Genomic DNA, 27,703 nt, shown 5'->3' with positions numbered 1-27,703 from the left:
GCGGCGTGAGAACCAGTCAGGAGCCCGGTGTTCCCCACAGGGCCTAGAGGAGACGGAAGCAGGAAGAAGAGGGGTTAGCTGGCCTGGGCCTGTTGAGACTGTGCCTCACGGGGCGCTTGCCCTGCGGTCTGTGGGAGCCGTCAGAGCCCGTCCCCGGGCGTGCCCTCTGGAGGTCGCTCAGGGAGGCTGTCCTCCTGGGAGTGGGAGAAGGTTCTAGATAAGGCGGCAGTCAGAGTAGATCGTAGGGGATGCATGGTTTTTGATGGGGGGAGGACAGAGTTAAGGGCCCCACTGAAGGAGGAGGCGGGGGCGGGAGGAGCATCCTGAGCCCTGACCTTCAGGTAGGCGGCTGGAGGACTCGCTCCCGGGAGGGAAGTGTGGGAGACGAGAGCGGGAGGAACTTGGTTTTGGGTGTGCTGTGGGTTTGCTGTCTGTGGGTCGTCCAGGAAGAGATGCTGAGACCAGACGTGAGGGTGGGGGTGGGGATGCAGACAGCCACTCCTGGCCCGCGGCAGAGGCTGGAGCACTCGGAGCAGGTGGAAGGGCCCCTGGAGGCAGTTTAGGGCGGGGCCTTGCGCAGACCCGTCTTGGTGTGTGGCCCGAGGGATGTCCGCAGGGTTTGTCAGCCCCGTGGCTTAGGGCTCAGAGCCCGGAGGCCTGGCAGACGGGCGTTTGCTGTCTTGATGCCTGGGTTCTGCTCCATGCTGTGTCCCCATCTTATGCATGCATGCTGGGCCTGGTGATCTCCAAGCACCCTTGTAAACATAAAACCAGGTCTCTCATATTTTATTCCACGTTGAGAAAAAAACCCACGAGGGATTTGAAAGAAAACATCTCCAACATTATCAAAATTACAGGGTTTTTTTTTTTTATTGAATTAAGTCTTGAATATAAATAACACCTTCACAGACCCCTTTAGATTAGGACGTGACATGGGAACAATGTCACACATGAAAATAAATCAGTACTATTATATATTTATTGAAGTACTCTGAAAAACAGATTTACCTAGAGCATATTAATATCTTATGCTCCTTTTATATAATGCAGTGAAAATGTACATTTTTTTCATTTTATGTGAATAAAACATAGCTTCAGTTAAATTTTAAGTCACTAAGTAATAGAGTTGTAAAAATATATATATATTCATTATTTTTTAGATATGCTTTTTCTGACTTAGGCATTTGAGTTTCTTGCCTTGTGTTATTTTGTTCTGGTATATTAACATTAATCATGAAATAGTTCTTTTGGCTTTAATATGGCAGGACGTTCATTAGAAGAGAACTGTCCTCCTGCTTGCTGTCTTTTAATGAATAAAACAGAACATAATAACTCCCAAATTTTGTAGTTTGTGTGTGAAGATACTATATTATAGGGGACAGCCTAGGTTTTAACAATGCGTGATGTCCTACTGTTTTATTACTATTGGGTATGTGACAGTGATGGTCATTGCAAATATTTTAAATTTAGAACAATTTACACCCTGCAGATAAATTATTGTGCAATAGACCTTTCTTTCTAAATGACACTTAATGGGCTGATTCTTTGAATACTATGTTTAGCATAATATAGCAGAAAGAAAAGTAATGATCAAAAGACTGAGGTTAGTCTTTCCTAAACAGCTTGAAATAACTTGGCATCGTATATTAACATTCAGAAAACATAGCCATGTCTCAGTGTATTAAGTGGCTTATACGTTTCAGCTGAGGTGGTGATTGTTACTTTTGGACATATTCTAGAAGAGCTGTTTGAAAAGTTAACTTTCTCACATCAACTGTAGTCTCTAAAAGAGTTTGATTAGTTTATTATAAAGAGTATTTTCTTGCCTTTTAAAAATAATATAGGATAATCATAAGCAGTAGCTTCATTTATTGTTGGAAAAAGTGTAATTGCAAAAATTAACTTGTCATACACCGCAGCTCAGCAAAGGAACTTTCTTCTAAGTCCATGGTCACAGTATGTTTTTGCAATTCAGCATCTGGCTCTGTGGGATGCTGATGGCTTCTGTGAAGAAAAGTACCAGGGTGAGCAATTAAATGCAGAATGACAGCACAAAATATGATCATTATGGTTGTACAAAAGACACATTTATGAATTTTGCAGATAACTGTCATTTTTCTACTCATATTTTCTTTTGCTTTGTTAGCTTAATAATTTTAGTTCAATTTATTTTTTCTTCTGGAAAGCGAGCAGCGCCATTTTTTATTATCCTGGCACTTGTTTATGTCTTTTTTGTTTGTCAATCTGAAGAGTAATGATAACTCTTACTGTCTTTTGAGGCAGTACTTTCAACTTTACCTCACAATCGAACAATAAAAAAAATTATATAGTAGCTGTGTTATAAGAACATTTCTTTGTAATTGTTAATACTAGTATTTTATCATGTGATTTGATTTCTATTCATGACCTGGAAATAAGGTTTGCTAATAGTTTTTTCATAATATCAGGTAGTGTTTTGGAGCCTTTTTTTTTTTAGTTATGAAGTCTGATTTGGTAGAGAGTAGAGCAGTGTTGAAGTAAGGAGTTACTTTGGTTCGATGGAAAGTTGTCATGTCTCCTTTGCTTTTACTTGCAAGATGAATTCCTCAAACCGTGAGACTGCTGTTCTTGGTGGAGGGGAGTCACCCCGGAGGGCTAGGCTCCCCATGACCTTTGGGGTGCGCCGTTGTCCTCAGGCTCAACTCCTCTGCAGACCTGTCAGGCTTTCCAGCCTTACCTTTCACTGTTCCTGAAAGCACCATGCTAACCAGTTATCTTGACCATCACTGTCTCAGAGTCTGCTCCCTTCTTTTCTTTTCCTTCTAATTATTAGCAGCCCCGTTTCCCTGACCACACACAGTGTTTGGTCACATTTAACCTGAACCTGAAGCTGTGGCTCTGTGAGAACTTCCTGCTCTCAGCCGGAATGTCTTTCCTTGCACTCTCGTGGCATATTGAGTGTCCGTTATTGTTATTGGGGCTTCCCGGTGGCTCAGGGGTGAAGAATACACTTGCTAAGGCAGGAGACGCAGGTTCGATCTCTGGGTCAGGAAGATCCCCTGGAGGAAGAAATGGTCCAGTATGCTTGCCTGGAGAATCCCATGGACAGAGGAGCCTGGCGGGCTGCAGTCCATGTGGTCACAAAGAGTCCGACACGACTGAAGCACGCACTCTACGCTGGGTGTTGTGCTGGGGTGGGGTACTGCAGTGAGGGTTTATCTCTTTGGTTCAGGAATGGCCAGTGCTGGTGTTGGGTGGCGAGACCCGCAGTGGCAGCAGCGGGCCTGGGGAAGTCCAGGTGGAGCGCAGCTCCGTCTCAGGGCTGGCCGCGTGGCTGCTTGGAGGAGGCGGCGTGGCTGAGAGCTGAGGACAGGCGGGAGCCGCCGCAGGGCACCCGCGGGCCTGCTTCTAGCAGTGGCTGCATGGATGGACCTGAGTCATTGAAGACTTGCTTCTAATAATGTTTCATTTTTTAAAAATTTGCCATTTTTCATGAGAATGTTTGGAATATTAAGTCTTTAATTTTTGGCTTTCGGAACTCCTGCACATGATTTATTTAATGCTGTCTTGATGACTCAGGATTATTGTTTTGTACATTCCCACGTTGGGCACTAAGAAATCATGTCCTTTAGGCCCTGTGACCTGGAGAAGCAGGTTTTAAGACACCTGAGTGGTGCCTGGTTACCTTTAGGGTCACCTGTCCACTTCTCCCAGAGTTTCTTCCCTTTACACACGTGACCTGGTCAACGATCTTGTCTATAGCAGCGTAATTTCTGTCTGTTTGCCATCAGTAAGAAAGCCAATGAATCTGATGTATCGGGAAGTGTCCGGAGTGGGTGATGAGTCTGAAGAAGGAATTTAAGAGTTCCTTAAGTCCTCTTCTTCAACCCTAGTTCTTAAATTTAAGCATCACGTTCAGTTCCGCTGCCTAAATTCAAACATCGCTTTTAATTCCAGAACCTAAACTGAGACATGGTTTATTAAAATATATATTTTGTGGCTCCAAGCCCCATTGGCATGTCTTATTTATTTATTTTTTTATGTCTTCGTTGGTGGTATTGTTGCCTTGGTGAGTTTTTTCTTCTTCCCCTGGTGATTTTTTGCTAGCCGAGGTGTCAGTGCTTCCCTCTGTCCCTGTTCAGGTCATTTTCTTTTCATTGCTCTTTTGACATGGTCTAACTTGTTTTATCTTACTGCATGAATACTTTTGGGTGATTTATGTTTTAAGAATTAATAGACAAGTCTTATTTTATCCATTTGTCCTTCAATGCCTTATTTCAATTATATTGTTATAGCAGGCTTTTAAAAAATTGTGATCAATTTTGAATAGATTTAGGCATATCAGCTTTATTTATTCATTATTGATCTTACTTATTAATGGAATCAGTTTCTTGAATGATGAATTTAGGAATCAGTAACACCCAATTTACTGGCAGTAAAGAAACACTAGAACAGTATCATACATGCATACGTATGATACCTATACTGTGTATGCATATGACATACATATGTATGTATACATTTTAATATAGACACATGTTTATTTACTACATAGAGATATCCTCTCTGTTGTTATTAATGTTATTATCTTTACGTTTTAAAAACAAACAGGCACACACATAATCTGATAGAGAGAGGGAGGGAGGGAGTATGTACGTATCCATGCATATCTTTTAGCACTTCCCAATTGGCCCAGGTGATTCTAATCTAGCTTTTTTTGGCCAGAATTTTAGGCATGTAAATATTTTGTATAAAATGCCAGTAAAAATGCAGTCATTCTGTTTCATGGTGCAGTTACTTATTGTGACAATTCCTATTACGGAAGAGTCTGTTTTCATCAGCATTGCTTTGTACAGAAGGATTGTACGCCTGGACTGTACTCCTGAGTCTGTTAGACTGTGATGCTTCTTTTTCCACTTAACGTGTTGTAATAAAAAAGCTGTGCATTCTGTGCTTCTTTGGAGTACACAGGCATGATATATTTAAGATGGATCAGACAATAAAATTTACTTATTTTCTGTGTGATAACTGGTGCTGCTTTCAGTAATAAAACTGAATTATGTATACAGATCTGAAAACAATCTATGAGATATGAGATCATTTTCCTTATATAGCCATAGTTAAATAATTTGTATGACTAGTTTTTATAGTAAACCTGTAAAGGTTTCATTCTCTTTTACTCAACAGAGATTTAAGGTTCAAAACAATCAAATTAAAGAAACAAAATTACAGATCTATTTAAGAGTGGAGTGTGTTTATGCTTATAATTTTTTCTCACCTTTTAAATTTTATTTAGTTTTAAAAAAGTGTGTAGGCTTATTTACTTCAAAACTTTTGATCGTTCATTCACTTACTCTATTTATTTTTTTTCAACAACATTATTGCACTATAATTTAAGTACTAACAGCATCCATTTAGACTACCATTTGATGCGTTTTGACAGATCTGTACCCTTCTGAAGCCTGCGACAGAATCAAGATAAAAGAACATTTCTGTCACCCCCTAAATTTTCCTGTGCCTGTGTGCAGCCCCCCGCCCCTCCTGCCTGCCACAGGGAGCCAGGGACCTGCTTTTTGTCACTGTAAACTAATTTGCTCTATCATGTAGTATGTGCTCTTGTGTAAGGCTTTGTGTGGACATATGTTTTCATTTCTCTGGGGTAATTTCCTAGGAGGGAAACGACTGGGCTGTGTGATGAGTCTGTGCTCAACTTTTTTCGGAAGCTGCCATTGAGGCCTTCTTTAATTTCTCTCAGTCCTGCTCTGCAGTCTTTAGTGTGTGGGCCTTGCACATGGTTTGGTTAAATTTATTTTTGCACTGTTTAAAATGGAATTGCATGCTGTTAATGTTTAAAAGTGTGATTGATTTTTGTGTGTTAACCTTTTATCCTGTGAATTTCCTAAATTCACTTACTTATTCCAATATATACTTATATATTTTTAGATTCTGAGAGTTTTCTATGTAAATAATCACATCTATGATTAGGTATGGTTCTTTGTATTTATCCAATATCTATGCCTTTACTCTTTTGTTCCTCTTCATTTTTAGTAATAACTGTCTTAAATCTGACAGTAATATACCCACTCCAGCTGTCTTGTGACTACTGATTGCATAGAATATCTTTTCCAGTTTTTAAACTGTGAATATATTTATCCCTTTGAGTGTTAAGTGTGTCTTTTATAGTCAGCACCTAATTTAGCTCTTTTAATATATTGTAATAATTTATTCTTTTTAACTGTAGTATATGTTAACATTTAATGCAGTGTGGTTGTTGGAAGTTATGCTTTCTGTTTTGCTGTTTTTTACACTCTGTCTAAAGTGTTTTTCTTTATCTCTTGTTTTTTACTGCCTTATTTGGCATTGACACGAACCCTGTCAGCTTTTGTTTATTTGGGAATGTCTTACTGCCCCTTTGTTACTGAAGTACAGTTTTGCTGAATATGGAATTCTTGATTGATAGTTTTCCTTTCACCATTTTGTTTGTATAATTCTTCTGGCTTTTAGCCTCTATTATTTCTGGTTCAGTTAGTTCAGTTCAGTCGCTCAGTCGTGTCCAACTCTTTGCGACCCCATGAATCGCAGCACGCCAGGCCTCCCTATTCGTCACCAACTCCCAGAGTTTACTCAAACTCATGCCCATCGAGTCGGTGATGCCATCCAGCCATCTCATCCTCTGTTGTCCCCTTCTCCTCCTACCCCCAACCCCTCCCAGCATCAGGGTCTTTTCCAAAGAGTCAACTCTTCTCATGAGGTGGCCAAAGTACTGGAGTTTCAGCTTCAGCATCAGTCTTTCCAATGAACACCCATGACTGATCTCCTTTAGGATGGACTGGTTGGATCTCCTTGCAGTCCAAGGGACTCTTGAGAGTCTTCTCCAACACCATAGTTCAAAAGCATCAATTTTTCGGCGCTTAGCTTTCTTCACAGTCCAACTCTTACATCCATACATGACCACTGGAAAAACCATAGCCCTGACCAGACAGACCTTTGTTGGCAAAGGAATGTCTCTGCTTTTATTTCCGGTTAGTTGGCTCTTATTTGTATTTTCTTTCTCTTGCAAGAGCAGCTGTTAAATGTGTAGATGTTCCCTGTATACATGAATATTTCTCTTGTTGCTTTCAATAATTTTTTAAATTGTTGTTTTCTTTTTTGGTAGTTTGACTATGATATTTCTAGGTGTGAATCTCTTGTTGTTTATACTTCTTGATGTTTGTTGATCTTCTTGTATCTGTAGATTAATGTATTTCATCAAATTTGAAAAGTTTTTAGCTATTATTAAAAAAAAAAACACATTTTCTCTACCCCTTTCCCTCTTTTCTGTCTTATTGGGATTCATAGAGCACTTTTGTTGAAATAGGTGAAATTGTCCCACAGGTCTCTGAGGTTTTTTACAGTTTTCTTAAAATTTTCTTTTATTTCCAGGCTTCTGATTAGATAGTTAATATCCTTCTGTCTTCAGTTTCATTTGTTCTTTACTTTGTTATCTCCATTTTCTTGTTAAGCACACTTCTAATTCTAAATATTTTATCTTTTATTTCTAACATTTCCATTTGGCTTTTTGAAAATTAAGTCTGATTCTTTGCTGGAACTTCCTTCCTTTTCACTTGTTCCAAGCGTCCTTTATTTCACATATTAAATTGTATGGTTATAATAGCCAGTTCGGTCCTCTGAAATGACTGCGGGGTGTTGGTCATCTTGTTTGGCACATACTGTTTTGCTTGCGATTTGGTCATACTTTTCTGGCTCTTCCTATGTCACATTATTTTTGGATTGGATCTTGGACATTTTGAATTTGATGTTGTGTAGTCTCTGGATTTTGTGAGATTGTACTCTTGGTGCTTTCATTTTTAGCAAGTAGTTAGCTTGATTCCCTTCAGATAGCATCTGTCATGTCTGCCATGGTCAGCTGCTCATATCTCATTTCTGATGTTTAAGCTTAGTTGCAGTCTGTGCTCACACTTCCTGTTTTCATACATGGTTTATGTATTCTGCATTTATTCGTAGAATCAGGCGTTCTTTTGGCTCTCTTTTTTGTGGTATTTACTTCTTACTTTCCCATGACTGCTGTTGTTTGGGGCACTTTCCCTCTGATCCAGAAATACACAGTTGGTTTTCCTATTGTGATTTTAGCCGCCTGACTTTCCAGTGACCCCCACTGTGGGCATCCCCAGGGTGAGCCATCCGAAAGGGAGGAGGGGCTGGATCTTCCTTTTATTTTTCATCCTGGCTTGACTCCATTCTAGAAATTTCTGGCACTTGTTTGGTTTCCAGAAATATCAGCTAGTTATTTTTTTAGTATTTTGTTCAGAATTTACAGCTGTTATTTGTGAGATGTTCAGTTTATTATTAGAAGCTTATTACTTCATATCAGAAATATATGAAATAAAAAACCTCTTATTTTAAAAAACAGTTCTTAATTTTATTCTCAGTGCATCATGTGCTCATTGTGGGAGATTGGGAAGGGCTAATAAATTATAACAAATATGAAAGAAAAATCACCTTTAATCCACATTAATATTTCAATATAATTCTTCTGCTTTGCACAACTGAGTGTGATGGACATAAAATTTAAAAAATATGTTTTTGCTTAAAATTACATGAGGGGTATTTTTTCAAGCCATTAAATGTTTCTGGCAGATATTTTTATTGCAGTATGACATTCCCTGCCTATAATGTTTTGTGTGACCATTTCTTTTTTTTTTTTTATTTATTTATTTATTTTTTTTGTGTGTGACCATTTCTTAATGCTCTTCATAGTGGTTGTTCAGTTTTTTACTTTTATATATGACTTTGTGGCAGACATCTTTGTATATATATTATTGTGCCCTTTTCATATTATTTTCTTAGGATAGTTGCCTAAAAGTACTGGATTTCAAAGTGAACAATGATGTTTAAAGTTGTTCTTACATACAAGTCCATTGCTTTTCAGAAAGTCTGATCCATTTAATGCCTGTGAGTGTGTGCAGCTTACTGTACCTTCCAACCATTAGCATTAGATTGTTGATATTTTCTCATGTAATAGGTGGGGACACTCATCTGTTTTTGGCAGTTTTTTGTTAGCTATTTTGGTCAAAAATTTTTATATAGTTAAAAAACATCTGCTTCTACCTGTTTTAAGAATCTGTTCATGTTCTATGCCTAAAAATATATGTTTCATTCTACTTTTTTAAATAACTGCTTTTAAAGCTCTTTTAATGTTAGGAAAAAGAGAACCTAATCTCCTACCTGTAATATTTATTAGCTATGAAAATAATTTCTTCAGTGTATCATTTCTTTTTGGTCATCTCCTTGAGTATCTTCATGTTTACCCTATCATTTCACCTACCAAGTAATCAAAATGTGCCAGACCTGATGGACTGGCCCTAAGGAAATCAAATTTAAAAAATACATATAATTGGACTTGGATTGAAACTTAAAAGCAATTTCAGATTCTTATAACTTTTTATTTTGGGTTTAGGGAGATAAACTTTTCCCTCTTATGGAATGTGAAAAAGTACTTTCTTTTCATTTCTGTGTTTTCATATGTAGTTTTATATTTGAATAGTCAGTGTTATATAACTGAAAAATATAATATTTTAGGTAACATTCATTAACTTTTTGGTGAAAATGTGCTTTGTTAATAATACAAAGTCAATGCGTGTTTTCTGTAAGAGGCAGCTTCCTCTGTGGGACCGGCCCCTGGCACACTGGTTGGGTGCTGGGCTGTACTTGGGATTTTCTGTGGCTGTGCATTGTTTGGACATTTCCATGGGGACTTGGGGGAGCCAAGGATTTTTGGTTGTGCTACACTTCTGCAGACAGCTTGTGCTTAGCCTGTGGGGGTGCTGTTGAAGTACAGGTAACGTGTTATATGCCGCGTGTTTTCACGGGGAGCTCTGGTTCTGTGATTTGAACTGGGACGTCTGTTCCCCACTCCAGTCGTCTGGCCACTTCCACTCGGCACCCACAGGGGTTCATGGCCACCCAGCCTCTCGAGTCCACACTGTCCGCTTCCTTGCTTTCTGTGTCCAGGAATCGTGGCTAAGAGTGTATTTAATTATAAGACACCATGACGGATCATTTCATTAAATAAGAGTGATTCTAGCTCATATCTCACACAATGTATTAGCTGTGTGGAGGACTGTGTAAGGCTGACCACCAAGTCTGAATCATTAGCACTAATAATTTATGTCTAAGCCTGAGGATACTGTGTATGGAAAGAATAACTCTACTCTTGAAAATAAAATTGTAAGGCAAAGCAAAATATTAAGATAGATAAACCAAATTCCATAGAAAAAGGAAACAGCAATGAATTGAGAAATAATTTTGGTATATGTGTGTATATATTGACTTTAATGTACTCCTAACAGCATTTCATAACATAACTAGTTTTGCTACCAATGACTCTTTTGGTCAGGGTATTGTCACTTATGGTATATCCTGCACATGGAGTTAAAATTTAACCCACTAAGAGATCCTAATTTGGCTAGATCTTGACTTATAAATATAATTGGCTGTTTTCATGCACATTAATTTTCATATTCATAGAGAAATAATTCAAATTTTAATACTGCAGAAATCTCGGAATTCTAGATTTCATGTGTGTAATACTAGGATTTAACTATGCCTTAGAGGAAATATCAGTTGTGTTTTATATGGTACTTGTGGCATTTGTGGCATTTCAGTCCATCTTTTTGGAGGTGAGTAGAAGTTCTAGTCATTTTAAAAGGGAACAGTCAATTGATAGAGAAACCTAGGAATTTGTACATTTTCTACATCCTACTAGGAAATGTGGGGGCTTCCCTGATGACTCAGTTGGTAAAGAATCTGCCTGGAATGTGGGAGGTGCGAGTTAGATCCCTGGGTAGGGGAGATCCCCTGGAGAAGGAAATGGCAACCCACTCCAGTTTCCTTGCCTGGAGAATTCTGTGGACAGGGGAACTTGGTTGGCTACAGTCCGTGGGGTCACAAAGAGTTAAGACGCAACTGAGTGCGATGAACACACACACACTGCTAGGAAATAAGAATCATTCCCTAAACTCTTTGTGACCCCATGGACTACAGTCCATGGAACTCTCCAGGCCAGCATACTGGAGAGGGTAGCCTTTCCCTTCTTCAGGGGATCTTTCCAACCCAGGGATCGAACCCAGGTCTCCCATATTGCAGGCGGATTCTTTACCAGCTGAGCCACAAGGGAAGCTCAAGAATACAGGAGTGGGTAGCCTATCCCTTTTCCAGCAGATCTTCTGGACCTGGGAATCGAATCGGGGTCTCCTGCATTGCAGGCGGATTCTTTACCAACTGAGCTGTCAGGGAAGCTTACTAAACTCAGTTGTCAGCAATTAAGATTAATTTACTCAGTTTGCTCTACAAACATTAACTTTCTTTATGTGAAAAACACTGAACTGGGTGCTGAGAGTATTGTTGGAGAGAAAGTAAAGTCCCTTGTATAGCCTCATGTCAATTCAAGCCTGGTTTCCCACCCAGTGATTTAACAAGTGAAGCTTTCAGTTCAGTTACATTTCTGACTTCAGAACTGTGAATGAGGAACCATGAGCCTTCCCTGAACATACCCTGGAAGGGAGACAGGAGAGGACATGTAGACGGGTAGCAGGTTGTAAAGTTGGGCAAGGAAGCCCCTTAGACTTCATCCTGCAGGCAATTGGGACTCCCAGACGTACTGTCCTCTGGCTCATAGGTCCCAATGAGATGGTGGACTCTTGGAAGGTTTATGAGCAAAGGAGGAGAGCGGCTCGAGTGGGACTTGTCTTTAAAGACTTTAAAAGTTTCTAGGCTGTGTTGCCTGGATTTGGGCAGGAAAACAAGATGTGATGCCAGATAGACTTTATTGCTGTGTGTTGGGGAGATGATGAAGGACTGGATTGAGTACAGTGATGTGAATAGACAGAGAATAAGCCCTTAAAAAACACTGGAAGCAACTCCAGGATCAGGTGGGTAAGTTGAGGTGGAGGTAAGGGAGAGAAACACATTAAAGGCAGTCCCGAAGGTCAGAGTGAATGACTGGGAGAGTGTTAGGAGTTAAGGCTCAGGAGAGGAGCAGAAACCAGGACCTGTGAGACGGGCTGTGTTCTGTTTGGTCTCCAGGGTTGGAGGACGATGCTGGCCGTGCAGGACTGTGGAAAGGGGGTCGGTTTGGGTTGAGCCCTGCACTCACAGGGACTGTGTTTCCTGCTTCTTACTTAAGTGTTCTTACCTTTAGAGTTACGACATCCTCTCTAAGAGTTCTCTTACTGTTGATTTCCAGTGAGTTCAGTTTTATAAATACTCAGTTTGAGGTGTTGAAGGACCATCCATCTTTCTAGGAGGTGATATACGTGAAGAGGCATGGCATGGCATGTGTCTGAAGGATTGGGGCCTGGGACCCGCACTCAGTTCTTGTCTCACAGATGTGGTGGCTGCAGGCTCAGACTGCGCATGCTCCTGCAGGTAGGAAGTGTAGTGTGAGAAGCAGAGATTGTGGTTGGAGCTTGGGAGGCTGGTCACACGGAGTGTGGGGTGCAGGCGGAGGAGTGAGGATGGGGAAGACACAAGGACAGTAGAGCCAGTCAAGGGCTGAGAATTTCAAGGCCAGCAGTACTGAGCCACAAGGACCTAAAAAAATATAAAATAAACAAAAAAAGGAGGAGGCGTTCCCCTCAAGCCTCTCAGTTGGCACTGTATTTCCAATGCGTTGCTTTTCATTCTTCCGTCAAAAGTTTCTGTTCATTTTTTTCCCCCTCATTGCTTCAGAAGGGTATACATTCAGTGTTTTCCCGTGCGGGTGCCAAGGTGGGTTTCAGTTGGAATACAGATTCTAGTTCAGACTGTGGGTTCATTACAGTAGCATGGAGCTAAGAGCTCCATGGTCAGAGCCCAGGGTTGACTTTCACTTGTTGCTTCTCCTCACGTGAGGGTGAGAGCTGCTGTGGAGGGATGGTCGGAGGAGGGGCCTCCTGTTGTGTCCCCAGTCCAGTGGTCTGCAGCCGGGCTCAGAAACGTCCCTTTTCCACAAGCATAGGCTTTTTGGTTGCTGGTGATACAGAGATTATCAAGATTCAGATAATGTAGGACCAGTACTAGTTCCCAGAGAGGAAGAAATCGTGGAGGTCATGTCTCACTTTACAGATAAGGAATCTCACGGAAGTAAAAAGGGCGAGTAAATGTCGACAGAGTCACCCACGTGGTTAGTGTAGGGTTCCAGCTCCGTTATAGCCTTTCATATGCTTCCCTGAGACTTTTGTAGTTAGCTGTGTTGGGCTATAGATACGTAATATTTAGGAATTAACTTAGATCTAAGTAATGATGCCATTTTGTGGATGTCTCTTCCTATCTTAACAAAACAAATAATTAGGGAAAGCGTGTTCGTGCTAATTGTCGTACTAGAAAGCAAGATTTACCCAGGATAAGCACCTGATCAGGTTATCCCTCAGTGGGTAGTCAAGAACTGAGTGTAAAATGCTTTATAAATCTCATAGAATTTCCCCTAATTAATAGCAAGCATTTTAATTTTGTTTTAAATATCCATATAAATGATGACTCATTTTTTTCAACGTTATTAAGTGTCTGGTTGTTTACCTCGCCTTCACAATGTTCACTTTTCTCTGCTTATTTTTGTCATATTACCAGTTTTTAAAAAAATCCCAGTGTTTATAGTATGTTATATTTAGAAAGCTATGCAATATATAAAATAGGTAACTTGGAGATCCACTGACTAAATGAGTTTAATTTTTAATCAATTTAATTTTCTATACTTTTTATGTGTAGATCAATCCAAACATTGAAACAGTTCCAAAGTTAAATAAGATTTGCTGTACTTTGATTTAAATATAGGAGTTACCCTTATGGTAACTTATTCAACTTATTCAGCTTATGGTTTTATTCAACACATTTTTCTGCTTCAAGTAAAAAATGTTTAACTGTTAAATTATCAATTAAAATACTAGTTTTTATCTCTATGACTTTTTTATAAGATATAATAAGCAAGGTAATTTAAAGTTACCTAATGTAGTTTTAAATTACTGCATTAGAAAGGTGCTTTACGCACTTCATTAGCTTATGGAAAAATTGAAATGCTGCAATAATTGTAAATTACAATATGTAATATTGGCCCAAACTGCTTTTTATACTAAGCACTCTTAACAAATGGAAACACTTTAGCAGCATTAAATCATTCATGGAATATGTATGAACAGAAACTTAATGTTAATTCTTCAGTGTTTTTTTCCTTATAAGATTCCCTATTTATAAAGTAACCACATCTAATTTAAAGAAAATATTATTGCCACTCTATTTTATCTGCTTCTCATCAGTACAATAACAGAAGTTAGGCTGGAAAAGTGAGAAAACCGAGGGTGCTGTGCTGGAGTCTGGTTATCTCCATCAGGAAGTACAGAGTCTGAGCAGGGCCCCCTTGCAGAGCAGGCTGGGTGATGGCGCGGCGTTTGGGGTCCTCCGTGACACGTGAATGTCTTTTGTCGCCTGTAATCGCGTTCACGCGCCTGAGCCCGGGCTATGGGAACTGAGCGGTGCTGCTTTGCTGCAGGTCAGCTTTCATGGACAATTAGTGTCCTAACAGGACTCGGGCCGCCAGTTGTCGAAAGTGTTTACCGTAAGGATCTCATCTTGGGCCGGAGCAGCCGCATCCCTAGCCTGGGTCTCTGGGGAAGCGGTAACTATGAGCCTTTTCTTGGCGACAAGTCAGGCGATGGCTCCTTGCTCCCTGCCCGGCGTCATTTTTGTAAGAAGCCTTAGGCCGTTCAAATTTCCTGGCTGTTTTTCCTCTGCACTCATCGCGTTTGCTCCTGTCCCCTCTCGGTAGCTGTCAGGGCCCACGGGGCGTGATTGTTCTGACAGGACTGGAAGGCGCCGTTGTCCTGCTGTTGGGCTCTGTGTCAGGATCCACACATCTGAAGCCCCACGAGCTGACTGGTTCCAGCAGCCCCAGAAGTCAGCCAATAAATCTTCACCGGCACCCCTCACGGCCACTTGATTGCTCTTCTTACCCTCGTTGCACCGAGGAAAGGAACACTTCAGGACCAGGGTTCCGCAGCCCCACAGGTAGACAGGGACTTGAAAGGTTGACCTTTGAAAGTTGTCAGGAGACACTTGTGGACACCTGTGACATTTCCGTGCTTCAGATTTATTTTGCCATTCTTGGGCTTTTTGTTTTGGAAAGGTGTTTCTATGCGTGCTTACAGATTACAAAAAGATTATGTTCATATGATAATTTTCTTTTCCACAGGCCCTTAATCTCTTATAGATGTGTTTAAGTTTTCAGAAGACACTGCAAGTTTTCAATATTCTCCGACTTCTAAGAATGATATTTTAAGCACCAGGAAATAAAGAAGCTGAATGTCCTCACTTGGTATATGAGTATGATTTTGTGCTTTTTAAACAAATATTTACATTTTGGCTTTCAGTTACCTTTTTTGGAGAGAAGAAAAGTACACACACACACATAATCATTTGTCAATTTTTTTTTTTTGTATATTTACTGATTTACCCTTGTAATACTCCTCCCAAGTAAATTCTCTTTGTTTTAAATCAGTAATTCCTTAGTAGGCACAGAGTTCATTTTATAAAAGGCCCTGGATTGTACAGATTCAAGAAAAACATGACTTTGGGTGTCTCAGCTCGACATATACAAACAAGGTTGGCATTTAGTTCTGCTGTTTGTTTGAATTCAGGAATCTCAGTGAAATTGCTCATCTCAACATTGTTAGTATTTTCTCTTTTCTGATAACTTCTGAGATACTACAGATTCATTTTCTCTCTAGCATAGGGATGTTCTTTTTTCTTCTCTCATAAATTTTCACAGGTGAGTGTTGAATATATTGTCCTTCACATGTTGGTCAGGTCCACTGATAGGCCCTTAGTTGATATGAAATTAACATTTCTCTTTAGCAAGTAACAATCACAAAGATGTTTTCCTTCTATCCTTTTTGATATATTTAAACTAACAACTATGCTAAGGGAAACTGCTATAGATGTTTAATTGTCTGCTTTTCTTGTGATGCAACAGCCTTAAGTGTAATTTTTATTTTTTTTGATGCCCAGTTAAATTCCGAGTTGTTATGTTGTGTAATCCATGTAGAAGATTCGCTGTGACCTGTTTTGTTTCTGTTCTGTTCTCATGAACTGATGCTGTTAAGATGGGCCAGTGGGCCTCCTTTTAGTTTAGTAAATACACTGGTTTCAAATGGATATATGCTAAAAGAGAAGATAATTCATTTCAGTTGTGAGAACTGTAAGCCATGATAAATGATTTTCCTTTACAAACTTCCGCATCTCTGAGACAGTATTAGTTTTTCCTTTAATTACCGGCTGCCGTAATGCTTCCTATCCATAACTGTCGGCAGAGTGGACTGTCCCCGAGCAGAGGGTACGGCCTGTTTACTCAGCCGTAGCGAAGAGTGCTCAAGCCCCACCAAGTCTGAACTGCGGTGCGGGGGAGCGTCCTTCATTTAAATATTTAAATATTAATGTTTAATTGTAGAGGCAGGAAACTTCAATGTCATTTTAAGGATACCTAACTTTACCCGGGTGTCTTTGTTGCTTACCAAGTTTAGGGCCTTGTCTTGAATCTTCATGTCGCGTGGAGGGAGGCAACCTTGCGGCCATTTTGGAGAGTCAGGGTTTTCTGTCTTCTTATTTTCTTCTTTTCCCCATTTTAAAAACAACCACAGAGAAGCTGTTGTCAAGGGTGGCTCTCTCAAAAATGGCTTAGTTGACATTAGCTGAAAATGAGCAGAACGACACTAACTACTAATTGATTACAGTAATTACCAGTCTTTGGCTAGTTTGTATTGGCAAACTCTATGTACTCCTGGAATAAATGTGAACTTGCAGAATGCAAGGAAAAGGTCACTCTCATTTGCATGATAGGCTTCATTAGAATATGCTAAGGACGAGACCTAGTGTTTTATGACTTCAGGTGATGAATAGCTACCATATTACTCTGCTAGATGAAAGCATGTTTCAGTCACCTTAATTTACATGCATTTTTTTTTTTTTTCAATTCCAGGAAAAATCTTTTAGGTTATGGCGGTAGAGGAGCATATTGTGATTTGAACTGAAATATTTTATGTGTGGGCTCTTTGAAATAGCAAAAATCTTTTAGGTAGGATTATTTTGAAGGCGATTTTTAATGGTAAGGTTAGAATAATGATAAAGCCTTTTCTACATTAGATCTTCTAGTATTATAACTTTTGTCAGTCATAAAAGAAAATGGTTTTTTAGTGGTTGTTTGAATAAAATATAGGTTAACTCATTGTAGCTTTAATTTTAGATTTTAGCTTACATCTTTAGTATGCTGTAGACTTATTACCTAGTGAGCTTTACTGAATCCTAGAATACATTGATTTTCACTTTAAAATAATGCAATTTCATCACTTCATTAATTTTTTCCTCTTAACATTTATGCTTAATTAGTACTATTTCTGTACTGAGATCTTAAAAAAAATACAAAATGTAGGTACAGCCATTATATAATGCCTATTTTTACTGGAAACTGGGATACACAGAATGCCTTTGCCAGTTATTTTCATGGCATCTGTTTAGAGCAAAAGTGGTAGGGGTTGTAAAAAAATCAAATAAGGATAATTCTCTGCAACCCTATCTAAATACATATTTTTAAAGTCAAGAATTATGTTTCCCATTACACAAATGTTCACATTTATGGTCTCTGATTGTGTAGTGATGGCTCCTATTAGCTGTCATTATCCTCATATTCTCATTATGAGAGAAAAATACTCTTGGCTCCTAAAAGTATCTTTATGAGAAGTATCAGCTCCTAATTAGCAGTGACTATAATCTGTTGGAACACAGGGTTAACACTTCCTAGATATGTTGCTATTATAAAGTTTCTTCATCTGGGAGAAGCCATTCCTGTGAGTAAAACTATGTAGAGAATGAAAAAGTGGAAAATTTTTTCTTTCATCAGATGCGGTTTTGTAATAAAATTGTACAATGAGCTTGCAACAGCTTTTTAAAATATCATTGCTGCCACCGAATAGGTCTGTAATTTATTTATTCAGGAATGTTGGAGACATTGTTGATTTATTTGTTTTTAGAGAAGTTTTGTTAAGCGAGATAATGAGCAGAGCTGGTGTTAATCATTTACTATGCAACTCTAAAGAATGAAAATTTTGCATATTTTTAGCACTGTTGGGGAAAATAAATTCGCTCAATGCTAATGGTCTGTTGTATAATTGTAAAAAATACTATCTTACTCTGGAGAAATACGATATACTCATGTGTTTCGCTAAAAGCTAAACTAATCAATATATAATTATACGTTTATATGTACATATGTATTAAGTGACCATGATTATTTGTTATCTGTAAAGATGAAAAATTATATATTGTTGGTTGTTTATTATCGTTGTTGGACCTATTGCCATGGGTCCGGTCCCGGTTCGATCCCCGGGTTGGGAAGGTCCCCTGGAGGAGGGCATGGCTACGCACTCCAGTATCCTTGCCTGGAGAGTCCCATGGGCAGAGGAGCCTGGTGGGCTGCAGTCCGTGGGGTCAGAGTCGGACACGACTGAGCGGCCGTGGCAGCAGTTCCACAGGTGACCTCTGCACTTCCTCACGTAGGCCCCTAGGTGTCCAGGTTCACCAAAGAGCCACGGGGGTGTGTGTGAGAGTGTGTGCACAAATGTAGATGCACGCACACACGTTTAGGTATATATTTTCAGAGGATCACAGACAGTTTTTTTTTGTATTCTGATTTGGAGTGATGCTGATTTTTAAACTCTTAGGGTGGTGTTACATATTCTAGATTTAAAACAATTCTAGTAAAATTAGGTATAATCATTTATAATACTAATTATTCATATATATATATATATGTATGTTTGTATGAAGGCTTCCCAGGTGGTGGTAGTGATAAAGAACCCGCCTACCAATGCAGGGGACACAGGTTTGATCCCTGGGTCAGGAAGATCCCTTGGAGGAGGGCATGGCAACCCACTCCAACATTCTTGCCTGGAGAATCCCACAAACAGAGTAGCCTGGCGAGTTACAGTCCATGGGGTCACAGAGAGTCAGACAGGACTGAAGCAACTTAGCATGCAGCATGCATATGTATATATATATTGATAGGATCTTTTGCTGTATGTCTTCTGTTTGAGAGCATTTGAATGTTTATTAAAAATGCACATTTGGCTTTCTAAAACAAAGACAAATTCATTTCAAACTCTGAAAGGTTTTGTGTTGGGTTTTATGATATTTTGTTGATTTCTGTAAATATTAGTTGAAATTATGAAGATAAGTGTCATACGATATAAAATCTGGGGATGGACTGAAAATTAGAAGCACAGTGGTAACCATGTCTCATGTGAGTTTAGTGTCTCTGTGTTCACTGTTCAATGAAGAATTCAGACACTGTTTTCTGTTCAGTTCTGTCAACAATAAGAAGAATTCCTGAATAGTATAGGATTTGTACTTCTGAATGAACACTGGAAGATGAATATTAGAATTTCTAAAGTTAATTTCAGGTATGTCATAGAAATTGTAAATCACTTTACGGAAATTTGAAAAGAAATGTGAACTTTTCTGAAGTAAAATATTTGATGTCTTGAGTTACTTATCTCTTAGGTTATACTATAAAAGCTCCTAGTATTTGCAATAGACTTTTTACATTACTTGAATCTTGAGACATCCATCCTTTGTAATTTTGGTATGTGACTATGATTAAGACTTCCTGGGAAAATTTTATATACACATATGCACACATATACATGTGTATGTATATGTATATGTATATCTATATATATAAAATGTATCTGAAACTTCATGTATATGCAAATATACACACCAGTAAACATACATATGTACAATAAAGAATTTGAACAGGCATGTACATACTTCTAAATTAGCCTAAAATAACCTTTGGAATTTAATTAAAGTGACTTTTATCTTACTTGGACTAGAATGTGATGAAAGACAGCTGTAAGCTGAATTATTTAAGCAAAAAGCAAGCCCTGTAAAAGCATTTATAGTACAGTGTAGGGTGGAGAGCCCTCATTTTGGGTAGCTTTATTAGTATAATAAAGAAACTAGCTCTTTCTTGCACCCTCAGTGAATCAACCTTTTAATTATAACTTGACTTCCCACGGGCCTTATAAACAGGTGATAATTCATGCTGGTCAATCAATATAAGCATTCTGGTTTATTTAGTATTTTTTCTTGGTTTTTATCTAAATATAATAGTATCCTGATTTAATCACCTGTTTTATTTTGTTTTCTTTTAATCTGGCCAAATACAGATACACTGTGGAGTCATGTTACTAGGACCCTGGAGTTGAAGATATGGTCTTGGACTACAGACTGACTTTATCTTTAAACTCATTAATTTATATCTGATATTCACCCAAACTCTTTTATATTTATTCTGCATGTTGAATCTGTATCTCTCAAACATTGACAATTTCCCTTGGTTGTCAGATGTACACACCTAAGTCTTTGTAACAATAAGGAGTACACTGGGCATGGAAACTTCCTCTCTTGCATCAGTGACAGAGGCTGCAAACCCAGAGTAGGTGCTGTCTAGACTGTCATTCTCTTTGAATAAACTGTCCAGCCAGATTTTACTATGGTCACCTTCTATAGCATTGAAGGTGGAACCCTGGGATGAAGAAAAGTTTACAAGGCAAAAGCAGCATGGTTCTTGCCTGGAAATCTGCATGAAAGTGAAAGTTGTTCACTCATATCTGACTCTTTGTGACCCCATGGACTGTAATCCATGGAATTCTCCAGGCCAGAATACTGGAGTGGGTAGCTGTTCCCTTTTCCAGGGGATCTTCCCAACCCAGGGATGGAACCCAGGTCTCCCACATTGCAGGCAGATTCTTTGCCAGCTGAGCCACCAGGGAAGCCCAGGGATACTGACTTGGATAGCCTATCCCTGCCCCAGGGTGTATCTTCCTGACCCAGGAATCTAACAGCGGTCTCCTGCATTGCATGGGGATTCTTTACCAGCTGAGCTACCAGGGAATTCTGCAAATCAATTGGAAAAGCTGAGACAACAATAAGAAGAATTCCTGAAATACTTTTTAATGGTAAATTACATTCTGGGATGATTCTGGGTATTTTAGCTCATTAGCTATGTATGGTAATCAAAGCATTGCTTTTGATTCTTCATGTTTCCTATGCTCTGCATTTGGTTTAGTAAAGATGAAATTTGGAAGACAATATAGAGAGAATTGAGAATATTAAGAGAATAGATTTTCCATAGAGAACAATTGTGTAAGGAACACTGTCTCTCCCCCTTAGTGTAATATTTAAGCATACGTACTTCCTTAACTATAAATGAATACCGTTTAGAAATTAACAGCCTGAAAGAACAGTTAAATATTTGCCTTCTTAAATATATAGTGAAATTTAATTTGAAGAGAGATGAGACCAGTACCTTAATTAGTTTGAGACATAAGAAATTGCTGATTTTGGGGCTGCCTTTTTTCTATTTAGTTCAACCTAATATTTTTTAGAGATAGCCTAAATTGTGCTTTGTTCTATTTTGAATATTTGTTAATAAAGCACTCAAGTCTGCTCTTTGCTGTTTTGTTTAAAGTAAAATTAGAACTCAGAAATGAAGATTACCATTTTTTGTTAGATTCATATCACTTTAGGAATTGGTTGGGTATTTAAACAATGTTTTTTTTCCCTGTTGTTTCTTCTTTACTTGTAGAATGTGGCTACAGGAACTTACAGTGTCTCTCCTCAGATTGTTCTACTAAAGTGAAGGGACGCTCCACCTGTGTTCTCTTAGCGTCTCGTCTGGTCAGCCTCTCTTCCTATAAGTGCTGTGGTTTGGATAAAAAGTAGTATCTTACTTTATGTATGGTGTGTTCTCGATGTAGTTAATAACTGAATTTAGAATAATTATAGACATTGAGGCCATTTAGGGCCCATATTTTAATTGTTCAGAAACCACTAAGTAAGGAAACAAGGAAGGGTGGAGAGAGGAGGAAAGATTTGGGAGATGTAGGAAGCTGACTTGCAGAGGGGAAGGGTGGCTTTGGATGTGAAACTTGGATGACGAGCTAGAAACAGAGGTAGAGAACACCTGAGAGGGGGCATGTGGCGGTGATTAGGGACTACAGCGTCGCAGGCAACATTTAAGTTGTGCAGAATTTAAAGTGACCTCATTTAGCTGGGGATATGTATTAAATAGCAGGTAGGTGGGTGTCAAGTTTAGAGCTTGAACGAGAGACTCAAGCGTCAAATAATGTGTGCCTGTTTGTATGTGGACATAAGCAAAAAAATATTTAAGAATCATTATTATATAGTTGCTGGAACTATGGAAATGAGTGCCAATGACCAGATTAAAAAATATATATATTAAAAAAAAATGGTATAGCACTAACTTTTGTTTCTCCTTGGTCCTCAACTAGAACAGACAAGAATGTGATTGGTTAGGATTTATCTTGTTTGTGACCCCATGGACTGTAGCCCGCCTGGCTCCTATGTCCATGAGATTTCCCAGGCGAGAATACTGGAGTGGGGTGCCAGTCCCTTCTCCAGGGGATCTTCCTGATTCAGGGACTGAACCTGTGTCTCCCAGGTCTCCTGCATTGGCAGGCAGGTTCTTTACCAGCTGAGCCACTGGGGAAGCCCTGTCCATCTGCGTGTGTGTGTGTGTGTGTGTGTGTGTGTGTGCATCTGCGTGTGTGTGTGTGTGTGTGTGTGTGTGTGAGAGAGAGACCCCAGTTCTCCTTAGATAGATGTAAGGTAATAGGATGATAATGTGAAGCTTCCATGTTTATAAAATAAAAAAGATTCTCCGTGAGTTTTTAAATTACTAAATCAGATAAGGACCATTGTAAGGTTTATTTGAAGTATAGAATATTCCCTTTTAGGATAAGTAGTGATAAAATCCTAATGAGTTGTCACAGTTTTAAGATTGTGAAATTCCCTAATTGGTATTCATACAGGTATTTTTAATGGAAATAACCTCTTGCAATCTAAGATGTTGTGAAAGAAATTTTACTATACTCCTTCTGCCTTTATCTGGCACGTTTTGTTTTCTTAGATGTTTATATATTGTATCTGTTGCCTCTAAAAGAATAGGTGTATTATGATTTGTTACCTGCTTCCTGCTTATAAGACACATTTTTTCATAGTTTAACATTTTTGAATTGTTATGTGTTTAATTAGGCCATAAATATGGTGGTATTTTTTTCACCTTTGAAATGGATGTTTTTTTTTTTTTTTTTTTTGCCGGCGCGCGGGGCGCGGGGCGGGCGCGCGGGGCGGGCGGGCGCCCCCGGGGCCCGGAGCCCGAAATGGATGTTTTTAAGTCACTTGTCTATCTCAAAATCGGCATTCAGAATCAGAATGAAGTGACACTGGACAGCACATTATTGTAACTCTCAGCACAAATCCTTCAGCGACATCACGGGCCCTTTGATTAGTTGATTGCAATTTGAGCTCTCCAGTTATTTCATGTTATGGAGTTCAGTGTTTAACCTCTGACTGAAACACTGATATTCCTGACTTGGAGGCAGTAGGTTAACCTGAGAATTGTTGATGAAGGCAGTGTTCCTCCCCAAGTTTCCTCTCTTACTGTTCACCTTCTTTGGGAAATGGTCCCCCATTGTTTCCCTGAGGCAGCTTGGAGCTTTCCCAGGGATATTTTTATTCCTCTTTGCACCTCCAGGGCTCATATCACGACACTCACATACTATATGTGAGAATGAAGTAGGGTAGTAAATGGACCCACACCTCTGAGCGGACCATGGCCCAGAACTGGTTTTTCTTTATAAAGGTCCATGATGTTACGGACTTGATGGAGCGCCACCTCTGTAGTCAACATGATGGAATTTGCAGTTTGTTTAGATGCTTTTCCTCTTAAACAGCATGAAAGGCTGGCTGGGAAATCAAGAAAAATTAATTTGCCTCTATCTATTATATTTTAATTTTATCAAATAAGACATTTATTATAGAATATTATAAAATTACAGAAAATTCTGAATAAGAATTCTAGCTTAGTATTTCTGCACAGATAGTCACAGTAAATTTTTAATTTATTTATTTATGTATATATTTATTTTATTAATCAGATCATCTGTTTTGTTTACATTTGTAGAGGACATGAAAGTTAAAGCAATTATTTTTTTCCAAATTATTCTAAAATGTTTCTCTTTAGTTCTCTTTAACTAAAACATGGTATGCTGATATATTCTTTATTGTGATTTTTAGCTTATCTTTCATTTAAACCTAAAATATAGATTTAAATCAAGGTCCTGTGACTAAATCAGCACATGGAGAGGCTTATGTTTGGCGTGATTTTTCTTTCCCTGAAGCTGCTTATGTTTATAATTAAAAGCTATTAATGCATGTACATTTTCTGATTATTTAGCAAAGGACAATAACTAGAATATTTCTTTCATAGAATTGTAGCAATAAGAATGATTATAACTGTAGACCTGTGGAGGTCTTTCTCAGAGGCTTTGTATGAGTATACCTTTTCTGAATTTTAGAATGCATATTGAAATTGTTGCTATGCTTTTTACTTATTCCTTCTTGCCAAATTCAGATTTAAATTGAAGAAAGTAGGGAAGACCATTAGACCATTCAGGTGTGACCTAAATCAAATCCCTAATGATTATACAGTGGAAGTGAGAAACAGATTTAAGGGACTAGATCTGATAGAGTGCCTGATGAACTATGGACAGAGGTTTGTGACATTGTACAGGAGACAGAGATTAAGAACATCCCCAAGAAAAAGAAATGCGAAAAAACAAAATGGCTGTCTGAGGAGGCCTTACAAATAGCTGTGAAAAGAAGGGAAGCAACAAGCAAAGGAGAAAAGGAAAGATATTCCCATTTGAATCCAGAGTTCCAAAGAACAGCAAGGAGAGTTAAGAAAGCCTTCCTCAGTGATCAATGCAAAGAAATAGAGGAAAACAATAGAATGGGAAAGACTAGAGATCTCTTCAAGAAAATTAGAGAAATCAAAGGAACATTTCATGCAAAAGTGGGCTCAATAAAGGACAGAAGTGGTATGGACCTAATAGAAGGAGAAGATATTAAGAAGAGGTGGCAAGAATACACAGAAGAACTGTACAACAAAGATCTTCACGACCCAGATAATCATGGTGTAATTACTCACCTAGAGCCAGACATCCTGGAATGTGAAGTCAAGTGGGCCTTAGGAAGCATCACTACGAACAAAGCTAATGGAGGTGATGAAATTCCAGTTGAGCTATTTCAAATCCTAAAAGAGATGTTGTGAAAGTGCTGCACTAAATATATCAGCAAATTTGGAAAACACTGCAATGGCCATGGGACTGGAAAAGGTCAGTTTTCATTCCAATTCCAAAGAAAGACAATGCCAAAGAATGCTCAAACTACTGCACAATTGCACTCATCTCACACGCTAGTAAAGTAATGCTTAAAATTCTCCAAGCCAGGCTTCAATAATACATGAACCATGAACTTCCAGATGTGCAAGAACCAGAGATCAAATTGCCAACATCTGCTGGACCGTCGAAAAAGCAAGAGAGTTCCAGAAAAACATCTATTTCTGCTTTATTGACTACGCCAAAGCCTTTGACTGTGTGGACCACAACAAACTGTGAAAAGTTCTTCAAGAGATGGGACTCCCAGACCACCCGACCTGCCTCTTGATAAATCTGTATGCAGGTCAGGAAGCAACAGTGAGAACTGGACATGGAACAACAAACTGGTTCCCAATAGGAAAAGGAGTACATCAAGGCTGTATATTGTCACCCTGCTTATTTAACTTATATGCAGAGTACATCATGAGAAACGCTGGGCTGGATGAAGCACAAGCTGGAATCAAGATTGCCGGGAGAAATATCAATAACCTCAGATATGCAGATGATACCACCCTTATGGCAGAAAGTGAAGAAGACCTAAAGAGCCTGTTGATGAAAGTGAAAAAGGAGAGTGAAAAAGTTGGCTTAAAGCTCAACATTCAGAAAACTAAGATCATGGCATCTGGTCCCATCACTTCATGGCAAATAGATGGAGAAACAGTGGCAGACTTTATTTTTTTGGGCTCCAAAATCACTGCAGATGGTGACTGCAGCCATGAAATTAAAAGACACTTATTTCTTGGAAGAAAAGTTATGACCAACCAGGCAACATTTTAAAAAGCAGAGATATTACTTTGCCAACAAAGGTTCATCTGGTCAAGGCTATGATTTTTCCAGTGGTCATGTATGGATGTGAGAGTTGGACTGTGAAGAAAGCTGAGCACTGAAGAATTGATGCTTTTGAACTGTGGTGTTGGAGAAGACTCTTGAGAGTCTCTTGGACTGCAAAGAGATCCAACCAGTCCATCCTAAAGGAGATCACTCCTGGGTGTTCATTGGAAGGACTGATGTTGAAGCTGAAACTTCAATCCTTTGGTCATGAGATGCGAAGAGCTGACTCATTGCAAAAGACCCTGATGCTTGGAAAGATTGACCATGGGATGAGAAGGGGATGACAGAGGATGAGATGGTTGGATGGCATCACTGACTGGATGGACATGAGTTTGAGTAAACTCTCGGAGTTGGTGATGGACAGGGAGGCCTGTTGTGCTGTTGTCCATGGGGTTGCAAAGAGTTGAACATGACTGAGCGACTGAACTGAACTGAACATTTTCTGAATTTTAGAATGCACATTGAAGTTGTTGCTATGCTTTTTACTTCTTGATGGATTGGAAAATGTTGATTTCCTTACCATAGAGTACCAAATTAATATTAAGGATTAATTTTTCCCTTTTGAGGGAATTCGAGTTTTACTGTTTATCTGCTCCTTTTAATCTCAAATTTGAAACAAAAATTGTGTTCTGAATACCCACTGTTGTAATAGCTAACTAGTTTGAACATACTGTATCTAAGGCTATCCTGTTGACAAGTGCCATTAGATAATTGCATTATTATCTTTATCTTAAGGTTATGATACTGGAAGTTTGAATGTTAAGTTTCTCCTTTTGAAAGCAGACATGGGGGTAGTAAAGGAGAGGCTGAATTTGTTCATAGAAGAGGTGCTTACTTTTAAATTTTGAATTTTGGACTTGCGTAGAATTTTGAGGAGAAATATAGTCTGTAGGATTGATTTTAGCTCTCCTGGTGGTGTTGGTGTGTTAATATAATCACTGCTGGAATTCCTTTATCCAGGTTCCCTGGAGAAGCGGCATCAGTCATCCTGTGTGTTACTGTGGGCTCTGATTTATGGGTGCCCAGCAGAGCAGTGGTGTGGGTCAGTTTCCCCAAACACGGAGACCACCGGTTTTGGTTGGACCACACACGTGGTTTGGGCTGCAGTGGTTTCTTCTCATTGTGTGTTCAGTGTTGTCTTTGAATGGGGAGAGTTACTACTTGTAAAAGGCTCCGATGGAGGTTTAGATAATATTATTTAGTTTGACTGGTTGTAGGGATTGCTACTGCTGCCCATTGTTTGTAAATATATTTTTAATTTATGAATAATGGAAACACACTTACTGTTCTTATATTTAGACTTATAGGAAGTTTTCTTAGGGGAGAAAATGAGAATAGGGCTAGATCAGAGCACTTAGAAGTTGATAAATTTCACAGAGAAAGTTTTGCTACAATAGAAACTATTGAAAAAAAAAAAGTTTTGTCCAGTAATCCCCAAAATTGGAAACAACCCAATAATGGAAATAACCCAGTAATGTTCACTACTGCCAAGCTCAAAAATAAGCTAAACTAAAGCAATATATTGTTTATTATTTTATAGTAACATAAAACATTACATTATTATAATT

General features: G+C 38.9%; 1 protein-coding gene across 3 annotated transcripts in view; it reads left to right on the top strand.

Moving 5' to 3' along the window:
- The window catches only part of ZNF407 (zinc finger protein 407), a 373,222-nt gene that overhangs the window by 93,939 nt on the left and 251,580 nt on the right, over positions 1–27,703 (top strand). The window lies entirely within an intron of this gene.

This window comes from Cervus elaphus, chromosome 27, assembly GCF_910594005.1.
Source record: "Cervus elaphus chromosome 27, mCerEla1.1, whole genome shotgun sequence".
NCBI lineage: Eukaryota > Metazoa > Chordata > Mammalia > Artiodactyla > Cervidae > Cervus > Cervus elaphus.
Note: the sequence above shows the minus strand (reverse complement) of the source record. Positions and strands in the feature narration are given on the sequence as shown.